The sequence below is a fragment of the Gracilinanus agilis genome, chromosome 6 (genome assembly GCF_016433145.1).
Source record: "Gracilinanus agilis isolate LMUSP501 chromosome 6, AgileGrace, whole genome shotgun sequence".
In the NCBI taxonomy this organism is placed as follows: domain Eukaryota; kingdom Metazoa; phylum Chordata; class Mammalia; order Didelphimorphia; family Didelphidae; genus Gracilinanus; species Gracilinanus agilis.
In genome coordinates, this window is record NC_058135.1 from 153808375 (window position 1) to 153831543 (window position 23169).

The following is a 23169-nucleotide window of genomic DNA, read 5'->3' on the forward strand; positions in this document are numbered from 1 at the left end:
TTGATGTAGTAATTTATATAGGAAAAAGTAGATTGAACAAACTTGGCATGAATCCATGACTTAGTAATAAGATATAACAATTATCTGGGAAATTGTGAAATGTCTCCCTCCATAACTAGACTACTGTGGAACAACCTAGAGATGAATGGGGTCTAGTAGTTATTTGAATTTCAAAAGTCCACACAAACTCAGTAAGTCAAAAATTTAAGTGTGATCTAATCAAGAGATAAGGAAGGAAATTATATCATGGTAAAAGGCACCATAGACAATGAAACAATACCAATATGAAATATATACACATCAAATGGCATAACAACAACATACTTAAAGGAAAAGTTACATGAGTTATACGAAGAAATAGATAGTAAAAGTGAGAGACATTAACTTTTCCCTCTTAGAAGCAGATAAAACCAATTAAAAAAACAAGAAAGAAATTCAGAAGGTAAATAGAACTCTAGAGAAGTTGGATATAATACACCTCTGGAGAAGAGTGATTTGCAATGGAAAGGAGACAGCATATCAAAATTTATGGGATGCAGCCAAAGTTGTACTTAAGAGGAAATTCATATCTATTAATTCTTACATCAGTAAAATAGAGAAAAAGCAGGTCAATGAATTGGGCATACAACTTAAAAAACTAAAAAAAGAACAAAATAAAAATCCTGAATTAAACACCAAATTAGAAATCCTAAAAATTGAGGGAGAGATTAATAAAATTGAAAGTAAGAGAAGCCAGTAAGGCAGCAGCTAAAGTGACCAATGAACTAACCAATTGCCATTCAGGTAGCAGTAGCAGGAGCAGATTAATATAAAGGGAAGAGTAAGCCTAATCAATAGATCTGTCAGGCAATTAACATTTCTTAAGGAAATGCTATGTGCCAGTTGCTATGCTAAATGCTAAGTTTACAAAAAAGAGGCAAAATATAATACTCATCCACAATTGTAAATCTACAATTTAATGGAGGAGACAATATTCAAAAAAATATGTATACAAGGAAAGCTATATGCACAGTTGAAAATGTCAGCGAATGCACAACTGATAATTATAACTCTGAATGTGAATGAGATGAACGAGCTCATAAAACAGAAGAAAATAGCAGAGTGGGTTAGAAACCAAAATCCTACCATATGTTGTCTACAAGAAACACATATGAGGCGGGTAGACATACACAAGTTTAAGGTTAAGGGCTTGAGCAAAATCTTTTGGGCCTCAAATGAGAAAAAGAAGGCAGGAGTGGCTATTATGATTTCTCACAAGGCCAAAGTAAAAATAGATATGATTAAAAAAGACAGGGAAGGTCATTACATCCTGATTAAAGGCAGTGTAAACAATGAGGAAATAACACTGCTCAATATGTATGCACCAAGTGGCATAGCATCCAAATTCTTAAAGGAGAAACTGGCAGAGCTCAAGAAGGAAATAGATAGTAAAATCATATTAGTAGGAGATCTAAATAGTCCTCTTTCAGATCTAGATAAATCAAACAAAAAATAAATAAGAAAGAGGTAAGATAGGTGAATGAAGTCCTAGAAAAATTAGATTTAATTGATATGTGGAGAAAAATAAATAGGGACAAAAAGGAATACACCTTCTTTTCAGCTACACATGGTACATTCTCAAAGATTGACCATGTAATAGGGCATAGAAACATTGCAAACAAATGCAAAAGAGCAGAAATAATAAATGTAACCTTCTCAGATCATAATGCAATAAAGATAATAATTAGTAAGGGCACCTGGACAGGCAAATCAAAAACTAATTGGAAATTAAATAATATGATTCTCCAAAACCAATTTGTCAAAGAAGAAATCATAGAAACAATCAATAATTTCATTGAAGAGATTGACAATGATGAAACATTCTACCAAACTCTGTGGGATGTGGCCAAGGCAGTACTCAGGGGGAAATTTATATCTTTGAGTGCATATATTAACAAATAAAGGAGGGCAGAGAGTTCTGGTAAGATGGCGGCATAGAGGGAACGAATCTTAAAACCTCCTCACCCTTACACACGGAGATAGAAAACAATGTGCTTCCAGAAGAAAGAGGACCGAATTTAAGAATGGGACAGAGCAGGGGAAACCCTACTGCAGCACAACTAAAGAGGTACGCCAAGAAAAAGGTTTCAATACTTGAACTGTCGGGACTGAGGGTGTAGAAGGGGAATCCCAGGATCCCAAGGTGCCTCCCCCACATGGTGTGCAGAGTCTCCACTGCCGGGGAAATCTCAGGGCTGGTGGGTGCACCGGTCAGGAGAGAGGGCCTTGCTAGCATAGGACTCAGGGAGTCAAACACAAACACTGGAGAGGTGACTGGAGGAGAAAACCAGAGAAACACAGCAAAAATGCCCAGAATATGGTAGCTTAGAGAGAGCCAAACCCCAGAGCACAGACAGCTTGGCTTCCTCATACTGAGACAGAGAACAAAGGGTTTCAAGAGGAAAGAAAACCAGATCAAACACAGTGGATAGCACAGGGGGAACCCACTGCTGGAGAGTTCAGTTCAGCAAAAAAATTCTCCTTCTTGTCACCCCACCTTTTTTGGGTTTTCTTTGTTTGTTTGTTTTTCCCTCCCATCAAGGCTTTGAGGTTTTAGCCTCAGGGCAGACTAATCCAATCCATACAGATTTAATCCCAACAATTGGACAGACAAGAAGTCTTCCAAGGATAGAGAAAGTAATTTACCCCTGGGGGGAAGATCTTTCATCAAAGATCATTAAATACATCTGCTCAAGTTAGCAGAATAAGGAAGGGGGAAAAAATGAGCAAGCAACAGAAAAAGAGAAAAGAAATGACAATTGACAGCTTCTTTCAAGGAAGTGAAAAGAGAGCAAATGAAACAGAAATAGAAGAAGAGGAAGTAGTTCCAGTGAACTGGACACAGGCTTTGGAAGATCTCAAAATTCAATTAACTCAAGAATTTAAAACTCAATTAATTCAAGAACTTCAGGAACTCAAAAAACAATAAAGAGAGGCTGAAGACAATTTGAAAAAGGAAATACATGAGCTAAAACAAGAAAATAAAGTATTAAAAGCCAGAATTGGCCAGCTTGAAAATGAAGCATAGAAGGCAAAAAGATGATTTACAAAGAAAATTGGACCAGAAAGAGAAGAATGACCAAAAAGCCAGGGATGAAATTCAGTCTTTAAAAAAAAACAGAACTCAACAACTAGAAGAAAATGACTTCACAAGGCAGCAAGAATATATTAAACAAAATAAAAAACATGAAAAATTTTAGGAGAATATGAAACACCTCATTGATTCAACCAAAGATCTGGAGAACAGAGCTAGGAGAGATAACTTAAGAATTATTGGTTTACCAGAACATCATGATAAAAGAAAAAGTTTAGATAGCATTTTACAAGAAATTATCAGATAAAATTGCCTAGAAATTCTTGAATAAGAAGGAAAAGTGGAAATTGACAGGATCCATAGATCACCTCCTACATTTAATCCACAACTGACAACTTCCAGGAATATTATAGCCAAATTCAAAAAATATTACAAGCTGCTAAAAAGAAGTCATTCAGATATCAGGGAACCACAGTTAGAATAACACAGGATCTGGCTGCATCTACAATGAAGGACTGGAAGGCATGGAACACAATATTCAGGAAAGCAAGAGAACTGGGGCTACAACCAAGAATCAACTATCCAGCAAGACTAACTATATTATTGCAGGGGAAAGTATGGTAATTCAATAAAATTGAGGACTTCCAAACATTCATCAAGAAAAAACCGGACTTAAACAGAGAGTTTGCTGCCCAAACCCAGAACTCAAGAGAATCACCATAAGGTAATTAAGAGAAAGAGGGGAGGAGAAAAAAATTCTTTTCTTTAAGGGACACAACAAATTCAATCAATTTATATCCCAAGAAGAAAAGAAGGTATTGGCAAATATTAAAAATTATTATTACCAACAGGGTAACTAGAAGAAGTTTACATAGAGGGAACAGGGACTAACTGTATAGGATGAAATGTCAAGAGATATATATATATACATATATATATATATATGTATGTATGTACGTATAAATATATACAAAACTAGGGGGGAAGAAGATAACAATAAGAAAAAAGGAAAGCAAACAAAAAGGATTAAATTTATATTCCTTAAAGAAGAACATGGGATCAACAGAGGAAAAATAACAATACATTGTAAGGGTAAAGAGGTTAGAGAGAGGGAATATTCAATACTTAATTGCATTGAAATCAACTTAGAGAAGAACAATCAGATCCACAGGGGCAGAAAATTGATTCATGCCCTATAGAGAAGTAGAAGGGTAACAAAGGGACTGGTGAGGAGGGAAGGGAGGGCAAGGGCTTAGGGGGGAGCACCTCATGGTTTTAAAGAACAATAAGAGGGGAATAAGAAGGGAGGGGGGAGAAAGGGAAGTACAACAAGGAAGGGGATTATAGGAACTGATTAAAAAGAAAACACTGGTATAGAATGAAACAGTGAAAGAAGAAAGAACAGGACTAGGAGAATCAAAATATCTGGGAATGCAGAGTTGATAATTATAACTCTGAATGTGAATGGGATGAACTCACCCATAAAATGGAAGCAAATAGCAGATTGGATTAGAAACCAAAACCCAACCATATGTTGTTTACAAGAAACACATAGTAGACAGACAGACAGACATAGAATGAAAATGAGAGGATGGACCAAAATCTTTTGGGCTTCAAATGAGAATAAGAAGGCAGGGGTGGCTATCATCATCTCTGACAGAGCCAAAGTAAAAATAGATAAGGTTAAAAGAGATAGGGAAGGTTACTACATCCTAATAAAAGGCAGTATAAACAATGAAGAAATATCAGTACTCAATATGTATGCTCCAAATGGAATAGCTTCCAAATTTCTAAAGGAGAAGCTAGTGGAGCTCAAGGATCAAATAGATAGCAAAACCATACTAGTGGGGGAACTGAACCTTCCCCTATCAGATCTAGATTAATCAAACCAAAAAATAAATAAGAAAGAGATAAGAGAGGTGAACAAAACCCTAGGAAAATTTGAGTTAATAGATATTTGGAGAAATATAAATAGAAACAAAAAGGAATACACATTCTTATCAGCAGCACATGGAACATTCACAAAAATAGACCATGTAATAGGGCACAGAAACATGGCAAACAAATGCAAAAAAGCAGAAATAATAAATGTAATCTTCTCAGATCATAATGCAATAAAAATAGTTATTAGTAAGAATACATGGAGAGGCCAACCAAAAACTAATTGGAAATTAAATAATATGATTCTCCAAAATAATTTAGTGAAAGAACAATCACAGAAACAATAATTTCATTGAAGACAATGACAATGATGAGACATCTTACCCAAACTTATGGAATGCAGCCAAAGCAGTTCTAATAGGAAAATTTATATCACTGAGTACATATATTAACAAATTAGGGAGGGCAGAGGTTAATGAATTGGGCACGCAACTTAAAAAACTAGAAAATTCTGGGGGCCAGCCTCTATATGTTTTTGGGGTCCTGAGTGGCGTTGGTGGCATAGGATGGTTAAGGCAGGAGAAAGAAAATGAGAACAACTAGACTAGTGGTTAGCCCATGCTGTTCTGAATTCTGTGGGCTTGGGAGTTTATTATATACTGATTTCAAACAAAGAACACAAAAAAGAGTCACAGCTGTGAAGGGGTAACAAATCACGCATAACCCATTGAAGTCTAAAGAGTAAAGGTGCAAAGACAAATGGCCAAATTCCAACCACCAATTTAATAGGGGATAACTCTGGGAGCAGAAATACCCCATGGAGATGCTTACCAATTGAGTCCTGCTAAAGACACCAGTTCTAATCTAAGTATGCAATGTTATCTAAGTAATGTTTGTTAGAATTCAGGCTTCTTAATTATCAAGAAGAGGAATCATCAACTCAGTAGATGCTGGTCTGCCACTTCAAAGCTCACCAATAAAAATTCTAAGAAAGGGTGGGATTTAAAACTGAGTCCAAAGAGGAGCCTCAGATTTTTATCTTAGATGGCCCATTCTGTCTGCTACCTGACATGCAGTGCAGAAAAATCATACACACAGTTTTACTTGTCGATGATTTTGTAATGGGATCCAGATAAAATATCTGTTACAGACTCTGTTTCTCTAAATGACTCCTAATAGCCTCTTGGAGGGATCAAGCTGTCTTTGGATTAACCTACCTGCTGGTACCAGAGATTTTCGGAGTTCAGCTGACCAGAACCAAACACAAAGACTGCCTCAGCCTGGATTGGTCACCTAAGGAATCCAGATAACAGGCCCTAAATTTGATCCTATTTCTCCAATGGCTTTCTACATCCAAAGGCTCTCAACAGAAAATGGACAAATTAAAAAACCTCAGATGAAAACTAAATTAGAAATAATAAAACTCAAAGGAGAAATTAATAAAATTGAAAGTAAAAGAACCATTGAATTAATAAATAAGACCAGAAGCTGGTATTTTGAAAAAACAGATAAAAGTGACAAAGTATTGGTTAATCTAATTTAAAAAAGGAAAGAAGAAAACCAAATTAATAGTATCAAAGATAAAAAGGAGACCTCACCTCTAATGAAGAGGAAGTTAAGGCAATCATTAAAAACTATTTTGCCCAATTATATAGCAATAAATTTAACAATCTAGGTGATATGGATGAATATTTGCAAAAATATAAATTGCCTATATTAACAGCAGAAGAAATAGAATACTTAAATAATCCAAAATCAGAAAAAGAAATTGAACAGGCCATTAAAGAACTCCCTAAGAAAAAATCACCACAGCCTGATGGATTCACAAGTGAATTCTATCATACATTCAAAGAGCAACTAATCCCAATACTATACAAATTATTTGATATGATAAGCAAAGAAGGAATCTTACCTGGTGGAGTTGTGAACTGATCCAACCATTCTGGAGGGCAATTTGGAACTATGCCCAAAGTGCTATAAAAGAATGCCTGCCCATTGATCCAGCCATACCATTGCTGGGTTTGTACCCCAAAGAGATCATAGATAAACAGACTTGCAGGAAAATATTCATAGCAGAGCTCTTTGCGGTGGCAAAAATATGGAAAGCAAAGGTATGCCCTTCAATTGGGGAATGGCTGAACAAATTGTGGTATATGTTGGTGATGGAATACTATTGTGCTCAAAGGAATAATAAACTGGAGGAATTCCATGTGAACTGGAAAGACCTCCAGGAATTGATGCAGAATGAAAGGAGCAGAGCCAGAAGAACATTGTACACAGAGACTGATATATTATGGTAAAATCGAATGTAATGGACATCTGTACTAGCAGCAATGCAATGACCCAAGACAATTCTGAGGGATTTACGGAAAGGAACACTCTCCACATTCAGAGGAAGAACAGTAGGAGTAGAAACACAGAAGAAAAACAACTGCGTAGACACTTGGGTTGATGAGGACATGATTGGGGGTGTAGACCTGAAAAGACCACATCCATGTAACTATCAATAATGTGTAAGTAAGTCTTGACTGACCACACCAGTGGAAATGCAAATTAGCTACAGCGGGGGGAGGGGGTGAGTAGGGGATATGGGGGGTGAAGGGGGTGAAGGGTAAAGTAAAAACATGACTTATGTAACCAGAGAAATTTTTTCTAAAAATAAAAATTATTTTAAAAGTGCCAAAAAAAAATTAAGGGAGAAATTAATAAAATTGAAAGTAAAAGGACTATTGAATTAATAAATAAGACTAGAAGCTGGTATTTTGAAAAAAACAGATAAAATAGACAAAGTACTGGTCAATCTAATAAAAAAAAGGAAAGAAGAAAACCAAATTGACAGCATCAAAGATGAAAAGGGAGAAGGGGAAATTAAGGCAATCATTAAAAACTATTTTGCCCAATTATATGACAAAAATATAACAATCTAGGAGATATGGATAAATATTTACAAAAATATAAATTGCCTAGATTAACAGCAGAAGAAATAGAATACCTAAATAACCCCATATCAGAAAAAGAAATTTCCAAGTATTTGCACAGAAAAGATCAGAACTAAATGGAAAGTTTGATATCCAACCACAAAAATCAAGAGAAACATGAAAAGGTAAATAAGAAACAGAGAGGAAAAAATAAAACTCATAATTTTTAAATTTTCCTTTTTAAGGGACTCAGTAAGATCTAATTATCTGTATTCCTATGTGGAGAAATGCTATGTATAATTCTCTGTACTGAACTCTATTCACTATTATAGTAATCAGAAGAATAATTCATAGGGAGAGGACAGAATACTAAGTGGTCTAAGATGATATGGGGGGAGGTAAAAAGAGGGTGAATAGCAGGGGACACCAAGAGAAACTTGAGAGAATAAGAAAAATAGGATATTCTATTACACACAAAGAGGGCATGGGAAGGGGAGGGTACAAATACTATTATAAGAAGGAGAAAAAGAGAGCATTAAGAGGTAATATTTAAACCTTACTCTCAGTGTAATGGACCCGGAGAGGGAAGAGTAGCTATATTATCCATTGGGATATAAAACTCTATTTAACCCTACTGAGAAAGTCAGAAGGGATAAACCAAGGGGAGCAGGGGAGTGGGAAGGTCAAAAAAGGGAGGGGAGAAGTAGGGGGAGGGAATTCATTAGGCCTTTTAAAAATAAAAAGAGGGTGATAAAAAGGGAGGGAGTAGAAAGGGAAGTTAATAACGGGAGGGGATAAGGGATACCAGCTTACAGCAAACCACTGATTTAAAAGGAAATAATTTAAGAAGAAGGGGTAGGAATAGGGGAGGATACGAAATTGAACAAGCCATCAAAGAACTCCCTAAGAAAAAATCACCAGAACCTGATGGATCCACAAGTGAATTCTATCAGACATTCAAAGAGTAACTAATCCCAATACTATACAAATTATTTGCTATGATAAGCAAAGAAAGAGTCCTACCAATTTCCTTTTATGACACAAATATGGTACTGATTCCAAAGCCAGGGAGATCAAAAACAGAAAAAGAAAACTACAGACCAATCTCCCTAATGAATATAGATGCAAAAATCATATATACGATACTAGCAAAGAGACCACAGCAAGTAATTAAGAAGATCATCCACCATGATCAGGTGGGATTTATACCAGGAGTGCAAGGATGGTTCAATATTAGGAAAACCATCCACATAATTGACCATATTAACAGTCTAACAAACAAAAATCACATGATTATCTCAATAGATGCTGAAAAAGCCTTTGACGAAATACAGCACCCATTGCTACTGAAAATCCTGGAAAGTATAGGAATAGAAGGACCTTCCCTAAAAATAATAAACAGTATATACCTAAAACCATCAACAAACATCATATGCAATGGGGATAAATTAGAAGCCTTCCCAATAAGATCAGGAGTGAAACAAAGATGCCCATTATCACCTCTATTATTTAACATTGTACTAGAAACACTAGCAGTAGCAATTAGAGAAGAAAAAGAAATTGAAGGTATCAAAATAAGCAATGAGGAGACTAAGCTATCACTCTTTGCAGATGATATGATGGTCTACTTAAAAAATCCTAGAGAATCAACTAAGAAGCTGGTAGAAATAATCAACAACTTTAGCAAAGTTGCAGGATACAAAATAAATGCACATAAATCATCAGCATTTCTATATATTTCCAACACATCACATCAGCAAGAGGTAGAAAGAGAAACACCATTTAAAATCACCCTAGACAATATAAAATACTTGGGAATCTATGTACCAAAACCAACACAGGAATTATACGAAAACAACTACAAAACACTTTCCAGATAAATAAGACTGGATCTAAACAATTGGAAATTCATTGATTGCTCATGGGTAGGACGAGCTAACACAATAAAAATGACAATTCTACCCAAATTAATTTACCTATTTAGCGCCATACCTATCAAACTACCAAAAAAAACTTCTTTACTGAATTAGGAAAAACTATAACAAACTTCATATGGAATAACAAAAGATCAAGAATATCAAGGGAAATACTGAAAAAAAAATGTGAAGGAAGGGGGCCTAGCAGTACCAGATATTAAACTATACTATAAAGCAGCAGTCATCAAAACAATATGGTACTGGCTAAGAGATAGAGAGGAGGATCAATGGAATAGATTTGGGGTTAATGACATCAGCAAGACAGTGTATGATAAACCCAAAGAGCCCAACTTTTGGGACATGAATCCACTATTTGACAAAAACTGCTGGGAAATTTGGAAAACAATATGGGATATATTAGGTTTAGATAAAAATCTCACACCCTACACCAAGATAAATTCAGAATGGGTGAATGACTTGAATATAAAGAGGGAAACTATAAACAAGTTAAGTGAACACAAAATAGTATACTTGTCAGATCTCTGGGAAAGGAAAGATTTTAAAACCAAGTAAGGGTTAGAGAAAATTACAAAATGTAAATTAAATGGTTTTGATTATATTAAACTAAAAAGCGTTTGTACAAACAAAAACAATGTAGTCAAAATCAGAAGGGAAACAACAAATTGGGAAAAATCTTTATAACAAAAAACTCTGACAGGGGTCTAATTACTCAAATATACAAGGAGTTAAATCAATTGTATAAAAAATCAATCCATTCTCCAATTGATAAATGGGCAAGAGACATGAATGGGCAATTTTCAGGTAAAGAAATCAAAAGTATCAATAAGCACATGAGAAAGTGTTCTAAATCTCTAATAATTAGAGAAATGCAAATCAAAACAACTCTGAGGTATCACCTCACACCTAGCAGATTGGCTAAAATGAAAGAAGGGGAGAGTGATGAATGTTGGAAGGGATGTGGCAAAATTGGGACATTAATGCATTGTTTGTAGAGTTGTGAACTGATCCAACCATTTTGGCTGGCAATTTGGAACTATGCTCAAAGGGCTATAAAAGAATGCCTGCCCTTTGATCCAGCCATACCATTGTTAGGTTTGTACGCCAAAGAGATCATAAATAAACAGACTTGTATGAAAATATTTATAGCTGAGCTTTTTGTGGTGGCAAAAAACTGGAAAATGAGGGTATGTCCTTCAATTGGGGAATAGCTAAACAAACTGTGGTATATGCTAGTGATGGAATACTATTGTGCTAAAAGGAATAATAAACTGGAGAAATTTCAGGCGAACTGGAGAGACCTCCAGGAATTGATGCAGAGCGAAAGGAGCAGAGCCAGAAGAACATTGTACACAGAGACTGATATGCTATGGTAAAATCGAATATAATGGAATTCTGTACTAGCAGCAATGCAATGACCCAGGACAGCTCTGAGGGATTTAAGGTAAAGACTCTACCCAAATTCATAGGAAGGACTGCAGGAGAGGAAACATATAAGAAAAACAACTGCTTGAATGCATGGGTCGGGGTGGACATGATTGAGGATGTGGACTCGAAACTACCACACCAATGCAACTAACAACAATTTGGAAATTGGTCTTGATCAATGACACATGTTAAAACCAGTGGAAATGTGCATCGGCCATGGGTGGGGGGAGTGCAGGGGATGAAGGGGAAAGTAGGAGCATGAATTATGTAACCATGTTAAAAATGAATATTAATAAATGTTTAAAAAAAAGAAAAGGAAAAAAAATTAATTTCCAAGGGGCTAAGTAATATTTTTTCTGGAAAGGGGGTGGTAGGCCAAAAAAGTTTGATAACCACTGATTTAAAGGAAGGCTTTTAGCAGAAAGGCATCATCACATAAATTAAAATGCCAAATTGTATCCTTTGGCAATATATTAAGATGAAGGAAGGAAATCACTTGCTGCTTATTCTAGAATTCATATTAATAAACTTCACTGAATAAAATTTTTCAAAGACATTTTAAACTGGGTTTTGATCTTGTAGGAGTTCATAACCTGCAGAGATTCTATGCAAATGTTTATAGATATATTTCAGGGAGTCCACAAACTTGGATAGGAAGAAAATTATATCTTTATTTCAATATAAATGGATTCTTTTTTAATCACTATTATTACAATTTATGCTTTTAAAAACACTTTTTGAGAGTCATAGTCTTCACCAGACTTCCAAATAGGCACATGACATATTAAAAAAAAAATGAAGAGCCCCTTCTCTACAATGAGAAATTTTATTATTATTCTAGTATAGTGTTTTCTCTCATTTCAACTCTCTATGAAAGTTTGGTTTCAAAATATTTTAACATTGAAATATAGAGTAGAAGTGAACAGAATAGTAGTAGTTCACAGAGATCCATTATACCTACAGCCTTACAAAGAGATATACATATCAGATACACATATGGAAATTAAAGATTTCTCTACACAAAGCACACCAGGAGATAGTACTGAAAATAATAAATGCTAATCCTTAGTTTTGAAGTACACTTACTAGGATAGAATATCAATGAGTGATAATTGCTAGATGCTTTCATACCCCCAACTCAGCAAAATAAAACTGTCAAATTAATGTTGAAAATGTTGAAAATGTCAATATATGCATAGTTGAAGGAAGGGCTGTAGATGGCAGAGTGACAAAGAAAGAGAAGAAAGAAAATAGGGAATGAAGCCTACAATTAAATCCTCTTGATATGAATATCAAATATAAAAAATGAAAAGAACTCAATGAAATACTCATTTCTCCACTGACAATACCAAGGTACTCTATGAAGTGCTCAAGAAAAATGTTTTAAGAAGAGTAATTTAATACATACATATATATCATTTAATGTGGCTTCGATATAATTGATCACTAATTCAAATCTGAAACGTGACCAGAAATCATTATATTCTTCTCTGGATACCAGATAATGATCTGTTTTGCTTTGTAATATTCTGGCCAACCAATATAGATATGAACAACTTATTCTGTTTTTCCTTTTGCACCTGAAATTCTTAACAACATAGTTTCAAAGCAGCTACTTCTTTGATAGACAAGACATTTAAGTGTATGCATTTAGACTGTCTGCAGAGAAAGCAGGTAGAACCAGAAGAAATGAAGTGGTGGACATTCCTTTAATAATATAAGTTGATATGGAAGAAATAAAATAATATTTGTATAATAGAAGGATAGACTTGAGATTACAAATGCTTTTCTGACTGACCTCTTTCTTTTCAGCTAATTAAATTCTGGAGTTTATTCATTATCTCATTTGAAAGTTCAAGGTCAAAATAAAGGTATAAATAAGGAGTTATCCTTGTACATTATCAATGTGCTATCAAAAAGGGGAATTCATACCTTGTCAAAGAATCAACTTTGTTCAAATAATCATACTTTGCTCAGCAGAAAACAGAAAGAAGAAGAGCTTCCTTGTGGTAAAAATGGGCACTTTAGAAAATGTTGGTTAAACTATATTCAACTTGAAAAATAGATTGGGGGAGAGGAAGAGCTAAGATGGCAGAATAGAGAAATGCTCAGCTTAGTTCTCTAAAATTCACCCTATAAGAAGTGACTAATGATGGAGGGGATATGGAAAAATGGGGACTTTAATGTATTTTTTGTGGAAGTGTGAACTGATCCAATCATTTTGGAGGGCAATTTGGAATTACATTCAGAGATTTATAAAACTATGTTTACCCTTAAATCTAGCAACACTATTGCTTGGTCAAAATTATTTAAGTAAATAATATTCCCCTACAAACAACTCTAAAATACCTCCTTAAATAAAGTTTTGGAGCAGCTGAACCAACAAAAGATGGAGTGAAAGAATTTTCTTGCCCAAGACAACTCAACTCACCAGGGTGTCGGTTAAGCCAGGAGCCAGAGCTTTTGGTCCAAGATCAGTGGTGGGGCAAGAGTTGAACAACTGGTTGGAAGGAGATTGCAGGAGACTCTTCCTTGGCACCAGTTCCAAGGCCCTGTTGCCTTACCCATAAGTGGTTCTGGGTCATAATCCTACGGTCAAAAGGACAGATAGCACTTGTAGCCTACGGGACCTGGAGCTGTGTTCATAGTTGAGAGCTGAGGGGAGTGTTTGTGGTGACTCACTGGAAAGTAGATGTTGGTGGCTCAATTCCAAGACAGAGAGAAACCCTAGCCATTGTAGCTGCAGTTCCTGGTCGTGGTCCCAGGGCAAGGAATAGTGCTAATGCTGGTAGCTGTACAGGAACAAGGTCCCTTCTTCGGTAAAAACTAGAGCACAGGCCAGGAAGGCAGTGATCACACCTCTTACTGGATTATCCAAGCCTTGAAAACCTTGGTGCATCCAGAGATAGTTCTGCAAAAAGCAGCAAGAAAGGCCTGAAGGTCAGTGCCTCTTGCAGAGGAAAAAAAGGCTATAAAGCTCCACAGAAAGAACTGATGAAGTATGAGTGAAGATGGAAATAATACTTTTGTTTTTACTTCTTAAAAATTATTCTTGTTTATCTTTGGTCTGCATTTTCTTTTGCAAACATGGCTGATATAGAAATGTGTTGCATGAATGAACATGTATATAATCATCACAAAATTGTATTTACTAGAAAAAAGATAGGCAAGAGAGGTAGGGAGAGGATTGAGAGCTTAAAAATTTTTTAAAAAGTGTTAGATATTTTTATTTAAATATAATTAAGAAAAATAAAAACAAGTGAATAAATAACAACAAAAATATATTGAGGGAATGAGCTAATGAGAACTTGGAGCATATTCTGGTTTGTCATTTTTGGTAAGTTATATTGAGTATGTGCAATATTCTCTGCCTACTGTTTCTCTAATACATGAAAATTCAGCAGCCAGTTTTGACCATTATGATTCGTAGTTAGTGTTATGTAATTATAAACACTTTCTTGGCTGGCTGAAGAGCTAGCAGGATTGATGACAGAACTGAGGCTGAGTAGGAATTGAATGTACAAACAAATAATTTGAACAGAAGATCTTTCTCACTCTCTTCCCTGGTAGCTTTTGAATGTGGAAGACTGCTTAAACTTTAGGGTGGTAGGAGAAACATCACCTCTCTTAGAGATTCCACTTGTTCATTCTAAGTCTGTGAATGCATGGAATTGGGTTTTTTCCCCTCTGTGTTTATTTTTCCTGATTTTAATTGAATATATATCCAGAGAAGAAACTAACTAGATAAAAATATTGTAAGTTTCAAAAACGTTAGAAGAGCATTAGAGGTATTCTCATCAACTCAAGTCGGCAGTGCTACTGATTTCAGTTGCTGAAGTCTCCATTTTCTCTTCTGGAGACTACCAGTTAGTAATAGCAGACAAATAAACCACTTGGACCAGTCTAGAAGTGAATCAGCGATTTTACTTTTTTAACGAAGACATTTTTAACGAAGTAAGTAACCGGCTTAGTCAAGGAAGAAAATACTTCTTCCAAAGTGATGTAATATGTGAATGTAAACCTGTTGGGAACTCAATAAAGGAATAAAAGTATTCCAGGAACCAGGAATTCCAATGTACTCTTTTAGCTCCATGTGTCCTTTACCTATGGACCTCAAGCTTGATCATAATGTCTAACCCTAGCAACTTTGCTTGTGGGCATGCAAAGAGTACACTCTTCCCAGGCTTTGGAGAATGGGTGATGCCAAATATTTTCTGCTTGAGCCCACTCTCCCAAGGAATGGAATTTGTGAAAGGACAAGTTGGAATTTTTTTTTATAACTTCTGTTCTTGCTATGCCTTTTCAACAGACATTTTAAAAAAAGCTAATTGATTTCAACTGATTGATTATTATGGGGAGGGTTACATGGGGGTGAGATTGATGATGTTAGAAAATCTCATCTATCTGATGGCAACCCAAGGAGAGAAAAGGTAGTCAGCAGTATTCTGGGGACCAGACTGCCACTGTAACTGGGCTTTAAAAGAGAGACAATGGAGAGGGCATAGTGACCTTTTGAAGGAATTGTCAGAAAAATTAGTATCCAAATTGTTAAGGAGCTCATTTGCGCCCCTAGATAGAATTTCATTCTGACCTTATTCTTTCCTTCTGCTTAAGAAACTGTTAATCAAATTGTCTCCAATAAATTGTCAGTGTTCTCTGCCTTGGAAAAAAATGCAGAAAAAAGTGTGAAATTCTGGATACTGCCTGGATGGTAAAAGAGACAACAGTGACATGAAACCTGTCAGGGCCAGAAGAAAGACTTAAATCAAAAATGTTTCCTCTATCTTGACAAAATTCAGTATGACTCTTTGGTACACTATATTGTCTGAAAATATCTCCTACATATACAAGTTGGCTATAAATTCCTGCAGCAAAAACACATTTCACATTCAAAAGCAAAGTAAAATACTCTTCATTCAGGTACCTAATATTTATGAGGGTAAATTAAAATTTATCTAGCATTTATCAAGCATATATTCTATTCAATAACTAGTTCTGAGCATTTACTAAAATATGAATATAAATAAAACAATTTTTGCCCTCAAAGAGCTCATGATTTGACAGAGGAAATAATATACTTATAAAATAAGCATATAATATGGAACTCTGTTTTATGTTTCTTCACAAATATAATCAATTTCAAATTGATTACTTTCTTAAGGAGGGTAGAAGGGGCTGAGGAAGAAAGATAATGTAGAACTCAAAAATGCTAAAAGATGATGGTGATGATGATTACATATAATGGGTAAGTATTTAATGAAATAAATTTAAAATTATTTTAAAAAGTCAAAAAATTATATGACAAGTGGTATAAGAGTTCTGCAGAGTGTGAAATGCTGAGTAAAAGAAAATTTATACACAAAGAAATGGAAGTATTTTACAGCATTTAGGATATTTAAATCAAATTTCTCCTTGCTGTTTAGTATGAATGGTATGATTTCACTGATGCAGGGAAGTCTTGATAAGAAAACTCCCTCTACCAATGCAAAGCACCAACTGTCTTAAGTCACTTTGAAGTTAAGTGAGTTGTCCTGGGTCACTAGTCAGTTAGAGGCAGGATTTGATACTATATCTTCCTAATTCTGATGTCAATTCTTACTCCACTATACCATGTTGCCAATTAATGAGACTGTAGCTCTAAAACAAGATAAAGTAATAAAAACAAAAACTTATACATGTATATGTATATATGAACATATGCTTATGTGTATACACAACATATACATGTCTTTTAAGTATTAACATGTATTTATGCAAGTATATCTCAACTAAGATAAAGCAAAAACATTAAAACTAAATGTGTTACAAGTAAAATATATAAAACATTATATATGTGTATATGCATATGCTTGTTTTATACTACCTTATTTTAGAACTGTGGCCTCTTGGAAAGGTCTCAGAGTCAGGCAGTCCTGGATTCAAACACTGACTCCTGTTAGTTGGAAAACCCAGACCAATATACTTACAGCTTCCCAGTGCCTCAGGTAATAATCTTAGACTTTAAGTTTCAGAATAGTTGATCATCTGCATTGCTAAATGGAAATTTTCGTGTCAGAATTTCCTTAGATTAATGAAATCAAATTTCACACAAAATGGAAAGGAGGGATTTAAATAAAAAAAGCCTAATAACTTTTAAATATTTCCAAAAATTGATTGCTATGCAATGTTTTCTTTATATTCATTGATTATTGTGTTGTTTATATCCTCAAATAATATTAAAGTACATTCAATTGAGGTTAACCTTCCATTTTGGTTGTATAATGTAACTAGTGCATGTAAGAAATACTGTAGATATAGGCTAGCTAGATTTCACAAAGGCAATTACAAAGCCTCTTATTAAGTTGGGGGTGGTGAAATAGATTATCTGTTGACAAAGACAGTTTCTTGTACATAGTAGGAATTTAAAAAATGTATAAATCAAATAGAAATTCTACCTAGATTAAAAAATAGTTGGACTCAGTCTTCATTAATGGCTTAAAGTCAACCAAGAAAGATATATATATATATATATATATATATATATATATATATATATATATATATNTTTAAATTATATCTGTATATATACATATATATGTGTGTGTGTGTTTATATCATTTTTTATTTATTTATACATATATATTTTTTTGCTTTAAATTTGGAAAAGTTTTTTATTTGTCAATATTAGAGCAACCATCACCAACCATCACCAACATGGAGACAATTACAAAATCATACATTCTGTTGGATGCTGGTCACATATTTTCTTGTTAAGCCTGCTGGAAGCCACTGAAGTACACAACGATCTATCTTAGTATTTTAGAAAAATATACAATTATTAATGACTGCATTTTGGACACTCACCAGTATCATTTTATAAAATTCTATATCATATATATTATATTAACATATAATTTATATAAACATATTAATTAATTATATTAACATATAATTTATATAATATATATATATAATTTATATAAAATATATAAAATAAAATAATGTATTTTACTTAGAATATATTTACTTAGGATATATTTACTTAGGATATATTCTAAGCAAAATAAAGCCCAGACAAGGGTACGAATCTAAAAGTTTCTCCCAGGCTTCAATTTAAGAAGGGGATCTAAGGCAGATATCTCATCTTTTCCCATGAGGCTGTAGATCTTCAGATATCCCTATGCCCAGTATCCTTTACTACTCCTTTTCAGTTTTTTTCTTATTAGATTGAAAACTCCTCAAGGGAGGGAATATAAATTTTCTTTCTTTGTATTCCCAGAGTTTAGAATTGTGCCCTGCAAATAATAAGTGCTTAATGAATGCTTTTTGACTGCCAAATTAGGATGGTAGAAAGGAAATTAAACTCTTTTCTGACTCTCCTCAAAGTTCTATAGTTAGGTTTCTAAAAACAGTAGCAGTAGTAGAAATAATAGCAGTGGTAGTAGCAGTAGAATCAGTAGTAACAGTAGTAGCAGCAGTAGTGGCAGAAGTAGCGGTAGAAAAACTACTTTCTTAAGTAAAATAATAGGGGAGACCCAATTTAACTGTTTATAAGCCTAATGTATGTCTTTAGTATGTTAAGAATCCCCCAGGCTCCAAACTCAAGTTGCTTTAATGGAATTATATTTTTTTACTACAAGGGAAGTAGTACTATTATTTTGCTCAGATCTGTTCATATGACATCTGCAGTATTGTACTTATTGCTAAGTTTAACGTTTTAATTTGGATGGCAGCAAACCATGAGGAAGAATGACAAGGAGCAGAGAAATTATGTCATGGAAGATCAAAAAAGGAATAAAAGTTGTTTAGCTTAAAGAACTCTCAAAGTACATATTGTACCTGTCTTCGAATATATGAAGAGCTGTTCAATGGAAAAAAGGAAAAGATAAACTATATAGATCCATTGGCACTGTTATGAATTATTATAAAATAAGGGCAGCTGAAGAATTCCATGCAATATAAGAGTTTTCTAAAAATTAAAGCTATGAAACTAAGGACAGATTAGTGAGGTAAGAATTCACAGACATTGGAAATTTTTATGTAGAGGATTATTTTATGAGTTATTGCCACGTTGCATAAAACATTGAACCAAGTGACTTAAGATCCTTTTTACCTCTGGTATTTAAGTGTAACAAAACTATTTCTGGGTCTACTGAATTTTTGTAATATGCCACCTCTCCACTCAGGGGCTCCTCCGCTCTGCACTTACAGACATGATGACGAAGTTGAACTCTGGTGAGTCTGGTCTTTTGGGAAAGGTGAGGTTCTTTCCCCACACTTTTCAGTTTATTATACCCATGTCCTGGTGCCCCAGGGACAACTTCCTCAAGATTTAGATTTGGTTCATGTCTAGGAACTCTATAAAGTGGGGATGAGAAGAAGAAATGTAGTCAGTGTACAATAGGAATAAACTATGTGGCAGCTATCCATTTCTTACATACACAAACATACACAAAATGCTTAATACAAAAGGCTCTCAAAAGCATAGTTTAATAGACTTAAACTACATCAGTAATAAATATATCCTGAATGGATTGCAACTTAAAACAATCAAAACGTAAAGGCTTTGTGAGCAATGCTGAATTGATAGTTTACATGGCCCTTTGGAATTATATTGTCTAAACATTTTCCTCCAGTTCCTCATTTCCTGTAAAGCTTCGACAAGATTTAGGGTTTTTCTTCCTGTCAGTAATTGTCTTCTGCAGTGCCAAAACTTGCCTTAACATTGATCACTTCTAACAAAGGAAGACAGGATCTTCCAAATATAAAATTGACATGATTATCTTCAAGATTGGTCACGTCAATAGATTTCAAAATTTCTGCTCAGCCACCTATGATCAGACAAAGAACAATTTTTTTATTTTATTATTATTATTTTTTAAAATATAAACCCTTACCTTCTGTCTTGGAGTCAATATTGTGTATTAGCTCCTAGGCAGAAGAGTGGTAAGGGTAGGCAATGGGGGTTAAGTGACTTGCCCAGGGTCACACAGCTGGGAAGTGTCTGAGGTCAGATTTGAACCCAGGACCTCCTGTCTCTAGGCCTGGCTCTCAATGCACTGAGCTGCCCAGCTGCCCCCAAGAACTTTTTTTTAAAAGCAGCCAGAAGTCAAAACAAGCTTGATTATTTGAGACCCCCTCTTCTAGCTGCAATAGGAAATACAAATTATGCTTTTGAGAATTGTGAAACATCCTGGAGAGTAAAAGGAAGAATAGGGTTAGAAGCTATTTTTTTTCGTAAACATGAAATCATTTCTCTATACCTATTGTAGGGATAAGGGAAAAATAAGGATGCTCCTTCATAAATGTCTGATATCACCCCCCACACACACACACAAAATTTGTGATAGAAAGGTAGCCAGCAAGAAATAGGGTAGCTCTAAATATGTCCTGTGAGGGGCATTGTAACCCTAGTTACACAAAGATTTTTCCCAGTTAAGTTTTCTTACTTTCATATCACTACACATTATAGAATCTATCAAATCTGTGTAAGGGATTATCTTGAAATGACCAGGAACAAATTTACGTACCAAAAGCAATTCAATGATTTTTGTCTTCAGGGCAATTTTCTATATAAATTTCTATGCCTGGATAATTCCTTTATGGAATCTTTTAGAAACAGAAAAGATGCCTGGAAAATTTCTTTGTCAGTATAATAGCTCAGAATATCATTTCTATCAAAGCCATGTGTAAAGATGGTCTTGACGTTTTATCTAATTTTCTCATGCATGGCATGCTAGAAAAAGTTCAATACTTGAGAATCTGAATATCTGAATTTCAGTTCCTTCATTCCAAGTGTTGGGGTCCACAGGAGGGGGAAAAGAGAGGAGAGGAGAAAAATAGGGATAATAGTTTAAGTAGAGGAAGTACTGTGTGGAGATGTCCAGGAAGTGATGTTTAGGCCTGCTTCTGGGCAAAATAAGGCAAAAGTTCTCTTATTTGGGTCATTCATTGTAGGTACAAAGTCCAAGGTTCCAGAAGGAGGGAAATGGGAATGGCCATCATTTTTATATCAAACTGTGGATGACAGAGAAAACCAGAATATTTTTTTCCCTTACCAGTTTTGCTATATTGACTACAGTTCCTTATGTCAGCTTTTTACAAATAGTCTTTTTTAGGCTCAAAACAAATATCATGTTCATAGGTAGATTGGCCCTTTGGATTTGTGTTCTCTGATTTTAATAGCATAAGGAATAGAGAACCATTAAACTCTCCTAAATGAAGCCATGACATAATTTTCTAGCTCATCACCATTTGTCCTCGGGGTTTGCTCTCATCTGTATTAAAATCTTTTCTTAAGTGCATAGTATGATATGAACAAAGTTGAGTAATATTATTTAACTATTTCCTTTTTTTGGATATTATAATTAACTTGATGCAAATTAAGTTTGCATTATTTTTAAGGAGGGAGGGAATAATTAATGCACCACTCCCCTATGTCAAAGCTTATTATTTAAGAAAATCCTTCAAAGTCAAGAAAATTTGGATATTATGTACTATCTCCGACACATAGTGGCTATATGACCCTTGGCAAGTCAGTTAAAAGACTGAGGGCTTTAGGCAATTCTCTAAAACCAGCATCTGCAAAGGTAAAGGGAATTTCCTCCAGTTCCTTTGCCTAATTTTAGTGGTGCCTCATTATAAGTAGGGAGTCTCTTTCCACTCTTTTAAGGAAAAATATCTTTCCAGGCATTTTTTTACTTATATCTAGCAAGAAAAAAGGCTGACATGAGATATAAGAAGTTCCACTTTCAATGCTCCCCCCAAAATTAAGAGAAGACATCTATATATTGAAACCACAAAAAGACAAGTATCATGCTTTTATTGAAAATTAAATGTATTTTATTTTTTAATCTTACATATGAATTAATTGGTATAAGAAACTCAGGTAGTGATATTCTCCAATATATGATTGTAACTGTACAGTATTACCTAGGACAGTGAGAGATTAAATAAATCATCCATGGTGACGTATCTAATATATGACTGAGTTAGCAATTAAACCCAAGACTTCCTGATGCTTAAGTCAGCCATCTGTTCAGCAAGCCATATTTCTTATTGTACAACTATAATGACATTAAATAACTTTGATATCAGTCTCCACATCTTGCTGAGAACTTCCAGTGCTATGTGCAAAAGTTACTTTGCTCAGCAAATTAGTCTTACCTCAGAATTTATGCATTTAAAAATAAACATATTCCTCTCACAAGTGGAACAAGACACTGTACAAATCATCGACAGAAGCACTTCTAGAAATGTCTGATTAATGTGTCAAGGAGAAGAATCCATCACACAAGTGATTAAATTATAAATTCCTATATACACAAATACAAACATGAACACACACACAAACCCATAGGCAGACCCATGAAGTTTATAATACAGAGGCTTTAAAAGAGAAAAGAAGCATCTACCTTGTGATAGTAGAGCTTTATTCAGTAAGCAACTTTCTAGACAATGATCAATCTGCAACTTATGAGAAAGTAATCATTTTATTGTAAAACCATTCTTTCTCTATAAATAGCTATCCAATACACTCTATTTTTCATTTTCAAAGAGAAAGGGAATTTCATCTCAAGTCTCTATTGCTGTTTTCCTGAAATTGCTCTTCCTTTTCCTCATCGGAACATAATGCATCAGTAAATATGAATTCCATTTGGAAAGAGGGAAAAAAAGCAGATACACAAAAGTAACCTTTGAAAAACATCAATGTAAGTAGTTTTGTTCCCTGTTCTAAAATCCATTTGTAAAGTAATTTATTGCATATTGTTCCCTTTCAGAAAATGTAAATTGATCCTTCATTTTGAATACCTGTCAAAGTACAGGAGTACTCTAGAGGAGTAATTTTTCTAGTCAGCTGAAAACCCAGAATATCCTACAATATGGGGGTAGGGGTGGTCTGTACAAAACTTAATTCTATTCAATTTACTCTAGGAGAGATTTGATATTTTGTTTT